Source organism: Hyaena hyaena, unplaced genomic scaffold, assembly GCF_003009895.1.
Source record: "Hyaena hyaena isolate Hyena2069 unplaced genomic scaffold, ASM300989v1 scaffold_465, whole genome shotgun sequence".
Lineage (NCBI taxonomy): Eukaryota > Metazoa > Chordata > Mammalia > Carnivora > Hyaenidae > Hyaena > Hyaena hyaena.
In genome coordinates, this window is record NW_024081097.1 from 170 (window position 1) to 12,624 (window position 12,455).

At 37.8% G+C, this 12,455-nt stretch overlaps 1 non-coding gene across 1 annotated transcript; it reads left to right on the forward strand.

Annotated features, from left to right (window-relative positions):
- The first annotated feature begins 12,013 nt into the window (after window positions 1-12,013).
- Window positions 12,014-12,177, forward strand: LOC120246330. Its single transcript, XR_005532015.1, has one exon. It is a non-coding gene; the product is annotated as a U1 spliceosomal RNA (small nuclear RNA).
- The last annotated feature ends 278 nt before the right edge of the window (window positions 12,178-12,455 follow it).

Genomic DNA, 12,455 nt, shown 5'->3' on the forward strand with positions numbered 1-12,455 from the left:
TTCATAGCAGCACTTTCAACAATAGCCAAATAATGAAAACAGCCTAAATGTCCATCAACTGATGAATGGATCAAGAAGATGTGGTTTATCTATGCAATGGAGTACTGCATGGCAATGAGAAAGAATGAATTCTAGCCATTTGTAACAACCTGAATGGAACTCGAGGGTGTTATGTTGAGCAAAATAAGTCACGCAGAGAAGGACAGATACCATATGTTTGCACATATAGGTGGATTAGGAGGAACTTAACAGAGGACCATGGGGAGAAGAAGGGGAAAAATAGTTGGAGAGAGGGATGGAGGCAAACCAAGAGAAAGTCTTGAATGCTGAGAACAACCTGAGGGCTGATGATAGTGGGGGAGAGGGGAAGGGGGGTAATGGGCATGGAGGAGGGCACTTTTTGGGATGAGCGATGGGTGTTATATGGAAACCAACTTGACAATAAAGTATAAAAGAAAAAAACAACACTAGATCCTGGGTGTGTTTTCACTTGCTTGTTAAAATAATCTAGATCCTAAAATAAAATCAACAATAAAATAAAAACTAAATAAAAATAAAAGAATATGTACATATAAAAATAAAAACAATAATAGTAAAAAGCAAACAAATTGAAAAATAAATGAAAAAAATATAAAAAATAAAGAATAAAAGTAAAATAGAAGTTAGTTCCTATTTCCCCTAGACCTGAAGCTTTGCAGTACTATGATTGTGGATTTGGTGCAAAAGAGTTATCTGTGAGGATTCTAAGGCTGCCTTATTTTAGTGGAGTACAGGGGGTGGGGTTTGGTGTAAGTGACTCTGGCCTCCACTAGATAGCACTGTTTTGCTGCCTGAAGCCTTTTTCTCTTGAAGCAGTTAATGAAGAGGGAAAATGAAATGGCTCTGTATGCTCTATAGCCCAGAAGCTGAATGTTAGCACCCCCTTCTCGTCAGGGAAACCCCACAGAAGGGCAATGAATCACCCCTCTTCTGTCCCTGGTTTCTGTCAGAATCCCATGTTCACTCAGCCTGTGTCCAAGCTTCTTTTTTTTTTTCTCTTTCAGGTGCAGGACTGAGTTTCAAAGCCAAATTTTTGGTATTCTCAGGGCGCAAACCTGCACTGCTCCTCTGGAGGAGGGTCTGACCATAGTTTCGTATGACCTCCGGTGTGAAAAAGGCAGAGGTGTGACTGCACTGATGTTCAGAGTTCATGTCAAAACAGAGCAGAAAGCAGGAACTCCAGCTTGCAGCCCTCAGCTAAGGCAAGTCCCCTCTATTCTTGAAACAACACAGCATGTTGGTGTGACCCCTTTCTTGCAACCTAAAGGATCTTGAGGTCACTGTACTCCTGGTATTCTACCCCACTTCATTGTTTGAGCACCTTTAAGCTAGGCACTTTCGCCATGGTAGCGGAGGGCTAAAAGTTCAGATTTTGTGCTCAGCTGCTTCTGTTACTTTAAGCAGGCTCCCTCCCCTGCCCACCAACCAGAGCAATGTCTGTTCCAGTAAACTTTCCACATCTCCTATCTTGTAAACAAGATGTAATCTTGCAGTTTTTGTTCATTTAGATCTCTGGTTGATTTCTTTGATGTTTAGAATAATTTGATAACTATCTGGCTGTGTTCAAGGGACCAGACAAGCTTAGGGTCACCCTATTCCTCCACCATCTTAATTCCTACTTTCAGTTTTAATAGTGTTGCAGGCATCCCATTAAGAAGACATAAAACTTTTCTACATATGGAGTTTCCCTAGATAAATCATTGTGTGATTCTAATAAAGTTTTAGGGTACACCTGTCCAGAGCTTTTGGGATCTGACACGATGAGCTCTCTTGAAGTTTAATGAAAATATCTAGAGATGAGAGCACTCATTGTGTCATTCGCCTTCTATTTTAACTGAAATTAACCATCGCCTCCTCCTCACTTGCCAGCATTGACTTGCCTTCATTACAATATTCCCTGAGGGTCCCTAGAGCATGGATTTATACAATATTCTTCAGCACTGACCTTCACCTCCAAATTGTTATGTTTCAGGCCTGAGGCTGGTCCAGGCCTTCCAGTACACAGATGAGCATGGTGAAGTCTGTCCCGCTGGCTGGAAGCCAGGCAGCGACACCATCAAACCCAACGTGGACGACAGCAAAGAATACTTCTCCAAACACAACTAGACTGGAAGACAGGTGGAACGCTTGAGCTGTTGGCCCCCACCTACGCCCCTACCCTGGATACCCATGTTGACACAGGAAAGGCCAGACCTGCCCCTTTAAAAACTCCGTAGTCCCTGAGCCTGGAGGGCTTGGCCAAGTCCTTCTCATTCTCTCAGCTGGGAGCTGGTGAATGGTGAATCCCTTCCTGGAGCCCACCTAGCTGGACACAGGCCTAGAGGTGACCAATAAAGTATTAGGACAGACAGGAGTCTGCCTCTGTGTGGTCTGTCTTAAAAAAAAAAAAAAAAAAAAAAAAAGATGTGTGAGGTGCGTGTTCCTCTTTCTACCTTGTCAAAAATGTGTATGCTGAACACTGATTCCTTGTGATGTTAATTAATTATTCTGTAAGTATGGTTCCATGGTGTTAATTTAAAAAGGAAGCCATTAGACTGAGATTGTTCTAAAGCCATGGTGGTCTACTTTAGCAAATCAAAATCTAAACATGTAAATGCCTCAAAATTACTTAATTGAAACCTAAGGAAATCCAACCATAAACAGCCAAAGAGGCTTTAAGCTATTGCCAATCACTAATTTCTTTTTTTCCTTGGGTTTTTTTTTTTTTTATATCTGCATCTTCTCTATATGTCATTCATCAGCTCCTATCAGAACACTCTTAATCAATTCAGTTTGGTGCTGCTCAATTCAAACAGATTTTTGCTCAAATGAATAAAATTAGTATGTCTCAGTTTATCTCTCTTTTCTTTTACATTTTTAATGTTTATTTATTTTTGAGAGAGAGTGGCATAGGGGAAGAAAGGGAGGGAGACACAGAATTGTAAGCAGGCTCCAGGCCCTGAGCTATCAGCACAGAGCCCAACGAGGGGCTCAAACTCACAAACAATGAGATCATGACCTGAGTTGAAGTCAGATGTTTAACTGTCTGAGTCTCCCAGGTGCCCCTCAGTTTATCTTTTTTAAATTAATTTATTACTTGAGTATAGTTGACATTCACCATTAACTAGTTTCAAGTGTACATCACAGTAATATGACAGCTCTGTACCTCATACTATGCTCACCACAAGTGTAGCTGTCATCTGTTCCCATACAACATTATTACAATCCCACTGATTATAATCCCTATGCTGTACATTTTATTACCATGACATTCATTTCATAACTGGAAGTCCGTATCTCTTACTCCTCTTCATTCATTTTGCACACCCACCTTCACCCTCTCCCTTGTGGCTACCATCAGTTTCTTCTCTGTATTTATAGGTCTCCTGCTTTTTGTGTTTATTCATTTGTTTGTTTGTTTTTTTTAATTCCATATATAAATGAAATTATATGCTATTTCCTTTTCTCTGTCTGACTTATTTCACTTAGCATAATACCCTGTAGTCCATATTGATGCAAATGGAAAAATCTCATACGTTTTTATGGCTGAGTACTATTCCATTATACATACACATACCACTTCTTATTTATCCATTCATATATGGATAGGCACTTGGGTTGCTTTCATAGCTTAGCTGTTGTAAATAATGCTGTAATAAACATAGGAGTGCATATATTTTTTCAAATTGGTACTTTCATTGGGGGGGGGGGAGTAAATAGCCAGTAATGGAACTACTGCATCGTATGGTATTTCTATTTTTAATTTTATTGAGAAGCCTCTATACTGTTTTCCACAGTGACTGTTTCCATAGTTTGCATGCCTACCAAGAGTACACAGGGCTTCCATTTTCTCCACATTCTTACAAATATTTATTTCTTGTGGGATTTTTGTTTAATTTTAGCCATCAGACAGGTATGAGGTTATATCTCCTTGTGCTTTTGATTTGCATTTCCCTGATAATGAGTGATGTTGAGCATCTTTCAAGTATCTTTTGTCTATCCCAATATCTTCTTTGAAAAAATATCTATTCAGATACTCTGTCCATTTTTTAACCAGATTATTTGGGTGGGGGGGAGGTTGGAGTTAAGTTTTATACGTTCTTCATATATTTTGAATATTAACCTTTTATTAAATATATCATTTGAGAACATCTTCTCACATTAAGTAGGTTGCTTTTTTGTTTTATTGATGGTTTCCTTTGCTGTGTAAAGCTTTTTATTTTGCTATAGTCCCAATTGTAGCCTCACACAAAAGAAAAAGTTCTCAGACAGTTAGACTGAGCAGAGTGCAGGGCTGCCTCTGCTAGTGAAAAAGCAGCAGTGGCAAACTGCACATAGTCTTTATTTCATATTCACCTGGTATAACAATCAAAAAATGTCAGAGCATGGGAGGAAAACACAAAGAGCCTCCAGACGTAGACAAAACACACATCAGATGTTTATGTGAAAGCATGCAGGGAAGATGTGCAGTCTCAAGGACTGCTAGGCAATTACACTGGATCTATTCCCTAACTGGCTCCTGGGAGATCATGGGGTTCTGGATCTCATAGTGCTATCGCGTTCAACAGATTTGAGACCATAACATTGCTGATGTTTCAGCAATTACCCCATTCACTTTCCCACAGCTTACAATACACTCTCTAAAAATAACTCCACATCTCCCCCATTTTGTTTTGATTAGCAGGACCATGAGTTGTCATAGAAGTGGTGAGGATCTGGGTTTTGGTAAAGAACACCTTGAGTGACGTGTTAGAGGAGCAAAGAGACATCATCATTTTGACAACTGCAATGAAAAACAAGATTCTTAGCAATAATATAATAGTGTTAAGCCAGGAGTGTAGATTGAACTCAGAGAAATAGTTTTTTGGTTTGAGCCAGTTAGAAATATAATTGAGTGTTAATTGTGTCCTGTTGGCTTTCTTGCTGAAGTTCTCGTAATTGTTTTTGCACTCTCATTTTTAAGTTGTTAATGGAGACATTTAAGGTCAAGTCAAATGCCCAATTAAAATGTCTATGCATTGGATTCTAGGACTCATTGTATAAGGTGAGAGTGAGACAATAGGTTGTGAAACTTGAGTCATATGCAAGTTGTGTATGCCTGCCGATTTTACCGGTATAGGACCAGTTAAATTTACCAGGTATAAATGTAGCAGGACTATGGATACATTTTTTAAATTAAGTGGCAGGCCAATCCTCCAAGACTAAGTTTAATAGAGGATAGGCATTAGTGGAGTATTTGAATCTAATATTGGACCCACAAATCCAGAATTCTATATGGGATTAGCAGTGTTATAATGGAAAGGAAGTGAGCAATTTTAGATGCATCCCTCCAGAATTGCATTACTTTTTTTATCACCTTAGTCCTTTGGGTCCCAATTTTTAAGGATTGTATTGTTAAATAGGAATATTTGGGTATAATTACAAGAACAGCATAGGTCCCATGAGAAGCCATCATAGGACCCCATCTCCAGCCAGGGAGATATGGGTATATGTTGGCACTGGATGTTTTGGTATTCATTTTTTTTCTGTTAGATTTTCTCTTATTTTTATCATGAGAACAAAATGTTGATCTTTGATAGTACTTATCCAGGATTCATCTTCTGGTGTTTTAAGTATGCCATTCATTTCATATGCTATTCATGCCATTGTTTGTCAAGAGGGACACAGAGGCTTTGGTTAGTATTGCCAATATTAGGATTATAATAGAAACATAGAGGGGCGCCTGGGTGGCTCAGTCGGTTAAGCGTCCGACTTTGGCTCAGGTCATGATCTCAGTTTGTGGGTTCGAGCTCCACGTTGGACTTTGTGCTGACAGCTAGCTCGGAGCCTGGAGCCTGTTTCAGATTCTGTACCTCCCTCTCCTGCTGACCCTCCCCTGCTAACGCTGTCTCTCTCTCTCTCTCAGAAATAAATAAAAACATTAAAAAAGAAAGAAAGAAACATAGAGGGATGCCCAAGTGAGAAAAAGTACAATTTATTGAGTGCCTATGGGATGAAGGTAAACAAATCATCAGCATTAATGGGAACCCAGCGTCCTCCAGTAATAGAGGAGTCATTAGATGAGACAGAAAATTTAGGCTCTTCCCAGGAGACTAAATCAAACATGAGGGGGCTAAAAAGATGAGTCCAATAGGTAAAAGTAGAGTGTGAGTAAGTAGAAGCAACAGGTTAAGAAGGCAGACATTAGCAGGAATATTACTTAGTTGAGTTGGCAGTAAGTCAAGAGATGATAGACAGAAACATATCTTTAGGGGCCACAGGCATGCTTGTGTTGACTAAAACCTCTTTAGCTTGTGAGGTTAATTTTTTAAATATTTTTATTTATTTCTAGGAGAGAGAGAGACAGCGTGAGCAGGGGAGAGTCAGACAGAGAGGGAGTCACAGACTGAAACAGGCTCCAGGCTCCGAGCTGGCAGTCAGCACAGAGCCCGACGCGGGGCTCGAACCCACGAACCGCGAGATCATGACCTAAGCGAAAGTCGGACGCTTAACCGACTAAGCCACCCAGGCGCCCCGAGGTTAATTTTTTTAAACATCACCCAAGGAGATGTCTTGCAATCTTCCTCTTATTTGGATTTCACATCCATTGAGAGGGGCCACCGCCATCAGTTTGAAATTTGGTATTGGATTTTTGAGTCCCTGTGTCAACTCATGATGTGGTTTTACTAACCGAGCAGGTACCCACACAGCACCTTGTGGAAAAAGCACAGCAGCAAAACCTTTCCCCCATGTTAACAATTGTATTGGAACCTTCCAGATTGGCCCCCCATTGGGCAAACTATATCATACCTTGGGTTTGGGAGTTCCTGTTGCATTTGAAAATACTTGAACATTGCAGAGTGAAAATTTATATCTAATTGTAAATGATTTAATGTGAGTAGAACTCTCATTAATCTTGCCCTAGGGGTGGCATTTCCCCACTTTTGTTTTATTAATAAGAATAGTTTAAATATGTTTAATGATGGCTTGAAGTTGTGGTAGGGGAGTCTTGGCATCAGGTGGAGAGACATAGGAGAAAACAGCAAAACATGATTAGAATCACAAAAAGAAAGAAGTCCAAATAAGAGTCCTTTGATAGTTGATAAAATTTTTCTCTCTGTTTACTTAGTTTTATGTTATTATTTTTTGTTTAGTTTGAATGTAATTTTCTAATTTGGGAACATTTTACCCATTTGTTTTATGAACTTAAAAGATGTCAAATACTTGTATTTGTCCTAAAAGGATTTTTTTTTAAATAAATCTCTTTGGATATGAAACACATTTTGTAAGAGCATCAGAACAATAATTATAAATGACAAAAGACTTAAAAATGGACATGGTTAATAATGTGATTTGAGAGTTTATTACGATATAATTGAAAGGAAATTTAGTTATTTTTGTGACATATAACATTTTGATAATTAGAATATTAAGTCATAAACTTATATTAAACATACTAAAATTTTAGGAATTTTACATATATTTGAGCAGTTATAGCATTGACCCAAGCAATATAACCTAAGGTTTATTAGTATTTGTTTGACAGTGCTTTTTAAGTAACATATCAAATAAGGCCCATTTGGTTTAAAAGATTTTATTTACAATTTAATTCTTGGGAAGTTTGTTAAAACTTTATAAAGTTACAAAGCACACCCTAAATAGGATTACAGATTATTATAAACTTTAATTTTTTATTTAACCCAAGTAGCAATAAGAGATTTTTAAGGCAAATATGTAGGTTTATATAGTTGTTAACAAAACCTAGTTCCTTTAACATTGAGAAGTTTTGACTAAGTAATTAAAGACCTAAAAAAGACAAAACATAAATCTTTGGGGTTTTTTGGCAGACAAAAGAGAAAAGACCTTTGTTTACATTTTTTAAAGAGCAAATCCACAACCCAAAAAAACTGTTTTTGAACAGAGAGAAAAGCAGAATTTTAATCTTGTATTAGTGTATTTTTAAAATCCATTTAGTTCAACCTTAGTCTATCCTAACCACATATAAATTTTTCCCCAAAGATTATTTATGAACCATCTACAACTTTTCTTTGTATTTAGATTTTCTCCAAGGATATTTTTTTCAAACAAGCAGTCTCATTTTTGGCAAAATTACTTTAATTTAACTTTTAACAAAAATGCATTCCCATTCTTTATATCTTTTTTACATATCTCCTACTTTTCTACAGAGTTGCTTTTCTTGTTTTCATCAGTCTTAATTACATTTAGCAGAATTTTACCTCTTAGAAATCGTACTCTCCAGTAAAAACTAAGTAGTAACCAACTGTGAACTTTCTATTAGAATTTTTTAGATGGCAAATTTATGAGTCAATTAGGCATGAAGCATGTTCTTTAACAGATTTAAATATTCTTAGTTCTTTTGTCATAAGAAGCCAAAAGCACAAACCTATGTTCAGTAAGCCATGCTTTAGCATTTCATCCAATTTGGAAAAGGCCTAAATGCCAAATGAATTTAATCCAGTTTATCATCCAAGGATACCAAGCTTGAAAGCTATCTTAACAATTACCCATGAAAATCTTTGAGGAGAATTATCCATCATTTTATGTTTTGTTTTGTTGTTGTTGTTGTTGTTGTTAACAAATTGCAACAGAGACAACATGAGCTTATTTGACCTTTACTAAACTTAGGTATAAGAAGTTTTATATTTAATGTTGATAATTTTAAAGACAGATCCATCTTAATTAAATCAATAAAGTATTTTAAATAACAAATATGTTCCATTTGAGTCCATTTAAAAGTCAAGCAATATGTTTACCATTTTCAATTTTTATTTGGGATATTGGTGAGGAAACTTGAATTGGGCACCTTAAGGGGTGCCCGGGTGGCTCAGTTGGTTAAGCGTCTGACTTTGGATCAGGCCATGATCTCACAGTTCATGGGTTCAAGCCCCGTGTGGGGCTCTGTGCTGACAGGTAGCTCAGAGCCTGGAGCCTGTTTCAGATACTGTGTCTCCCTGTCTCTCTCACCCTCCCCTGCTCATGCTGTCTCTCTCTCGCTATCTCTCTCTAAGAAAAGGAAAGGAAAGGAAAGGAAAGGAAAGGAAAGGAAAGGAAAGGAAAGGAAAGGAAAGGAAAGGAAAGAAAAAAGAGGCACCTTAAGTCCAAGGGTGTTCTCCTTGACAGTTGGAGGAGAAGTCCATGGTGTTGGAGGCACCCAGAAGATATAGAAGTCAGTCATGAAAGTTGCATCCCAGGTGGTGTAAAAGTAGGAGGGAAAGGCAGAAGAGGTGAGGTGACTTCAAGAAGGCTGGAGATGGATAAAAGCCCAGAGGACAGAGAAAGAGGTCTCACTCTCTTAAAGCCTGGGCAAATTCTTTTTTTATTTTTTTATATTTTCCCCAAATCTTGCCAACGATTTCAATTAGGTTTTTCTTGTCAAATATGGATAGCAATGTGGTATATATTCCAGGTGTGTAAATGAGAGATTTTTATTGTGCCAAAAGCATTTCTAAGGAGCACACTATGGACTCCCAATCGGGCCATTTCAAGGGACCCTTCAGCAGAGTACCAGGGGCATTGCTGATAAATTATAGAGAGCAACTGGGTCAGAACTTTGTCTGAGACTTTACATCCTGATGAGTGCAAAAGCATGTGGAGTTGTCCCTTATGTACATTCTGCTGTTTAGTTAAACCCTCATGACAAGCAAACATGAAAACAAAATGAAAAGAAACAAGACGACGAGGGGTTCTGCATGGTTGATTGGAACAGAAAAGATTATGGATAAATTTCTCATCTCATGGTAGGTATCGAGTGCCAGCATTTCCTACCTGAATGAGCATCGTGGGCATTCAGTGCTGATAATTCCTACCTGAAGAGCAGATATCCTTTTCCCGTTTTTCGGTTTGAGAGAGGAGGTTCACAGCAGGGAGCCAGTCGATTCTATTGGTCCCTGTTGGGACGCCACTGAAGAAAGACTTTTCAGGCACTGAGACTGAGCAGGGTGCAGGGCTGCCTCTGCTAGCGAAAAAGCAGCAGCAGTAACCTGCACATAGTCTTTATTTCATGTTCACCTGGTATAACAATCAAAGAATGTTAGAGCATGGAAGGAAAACACAAAGAGCCTCCAGACATAGACCAAACACACATCTGGTGTTTGCGTGAAAGCATACAGGGAAGATGTGCAGTTTCAAGGACTGCTAGGCAATTACAGCGGGTCCTTTCCAGGCTCCTGGAAGATCATGGGGCTCTGGATTTCATAAAACAATTGTGTTCTTGAGACCAGAATATCACTGACATTTCAGTAATTACCCCATTCACTTCCCCAAGGCTTACAATACACTCCCTAAAAATAACTCCACATCCAATAGTTTAATTTTGCTTTGTTTCCCTTGCCTTAGGAAACATATGTAGAAAAATGTTGCTACAGTTGATGTCAAGAAATTACTGCCTATGATCTCTTCAAGTAATTTTATGATTTCAGGTGTCACATTTAGGTCTTCAATCTATTTTGAGTTTAGTTTTGTGTATGGTGTAAGAAAGTGGTCCAGTTTCATTCTTTTGCATGTAGCTGACCAATATTTCCAAAAGCATTTGTTGAAGAAACTTTCTTCTCCCCATTGTATATTCTTGCCTTTTTGTCATAGGTTAATTGATCATAAAAGTGTGGGCTTATTTCTGGACTTTTTCTTCTGTTCCATTTATTTATGTCTTTCTTTGTGCCAGTACCATACTGTTTTGATTACTAGAGCTTTGTAGTATATCTTGAAATCTGGGATTATGATCCCTCCAGCTTTGTTCTTTCTCAAGATTGGTTTGGCTACTCAGAGTCTATAGGGGTTTCATACAGATTTTAGTACCTTTTGTTCTAGTTTGTGAAAAATGCTATGTGTATTTGGATAGGGACGCTTTGGGTGGTATAGACATTTTAACAATTTTGATTCTTCTAATGCATGAACATGGAATACTTTTCCATTTGTTTATGTCATTTCCAGTTTCCTTCACCAATTTTGTATATAGTTTGCCAAGCACTAGTCTTTTATCTGTTATTAGGTTTATTTGTAGGTATTTTGTTAGTTTTTATTGGAATTGTAAATGAATTTTTTTTTACTAATTTCTCTTTCTGCTACTTCATTATTGTGTATAGAAACACAACTGATTTGGGGGTATTAGTTAGTGTATTGAAACTTAACTGATTTCTGGGCTTTAATTTTTGCAACTTTACTGAATTCATTTTTTTATTTCTAATAGATTTTTGGTGGAGTTTTTAGGGCTTGGTTATATGCCAACAATGGTTATATAAATTTCAAAAATAATGGAATAAAAACGTATTTGTAAAGGAATACAAAAAAAGTTTTGACTTTAGAACTTCTTAGAGTCTATAAGATGACTAAAATCATTATGAATCTTTAAGAGGGAGATAAAGTATATAACATTTCCCAAAATTATTTACCACAAAATCTATGGAGTCCATCCTGGATTTTGCAAGGGTAACTTTCTACAAGGAATACCTTAGGGACTGACATGTGCAAAATTCAAAATGAGTGAAAAGGATGTAAGATGCTGTCCTCTGTTGAATAAGGAGTCTCAGCTAAATTAAGGCTGATCCATTTTGCTCCTCAACATAATACTCCCTGCAGCCAGAGCCATGAAAACTGAGGACAATGTCAAGTCCTCTGTGCTTCTCTGGTAAAATGATAATGTTTACCTCTAGGTCCTGCCTTAGACTTTAAAAGTTGCTACAGACTGTGAGGTGTACAGTTAATTATTTTAGTTCCTACCCCCCCCCCCACCAGATTCAACTGGATCATATCAGAAAACAAGGCTCATGGTGGCTGAGGAAAACAACTCACCGTTTGAATTCATTTCGCACTGACGGGTAATGGAATATGTTCCTGTCTCCTCTGGCAACCCTAATACTTCCAAGCTTTTGCCAAATAAACTGTTCCTGTTTATATATCACATAATAACAATATGAGTCCATATTGCCTTTCTGTTTGAAGCCTTCCTAAGTATATTTAGTTTTCAAATCTATTGCACGTTGAAATCTGACATTTAACAATACTTACCTGGCAGGGGAGAAACCATGATCACAAAGGTGGGTTTCCTAGAACAAGGCTTATCCATTGCACTGTGGATGTGCTGACTCCTGTAATTTCCCCAAAGGTGAGAAATTCGACTGCATAATGTGTGGTAGTGTGGGATTGCATTCACATTTTCCCATAGTTAAAAAAAAAAAAAAAGACATTTAGCAAACTCCTCCAAGATGCATATGTATTCTGAAACTTCCTGGTTGTGCTGTGGTCTAAATATAACCTAGTTTACTTTAGAGTGAACATCTTGACCAGTTCCTCCCTGCAGTTGGGGGCACATTTCCACAGAGATGTTCATGACAGACCCAAGTAAGGAAGACAACCTAAATCAAATGGAAAAGAATCAGGTGCTTGGCTGATACTCATCACATATCCTACAATTGAAGATTTGGGAGGAGTACATTTATAAG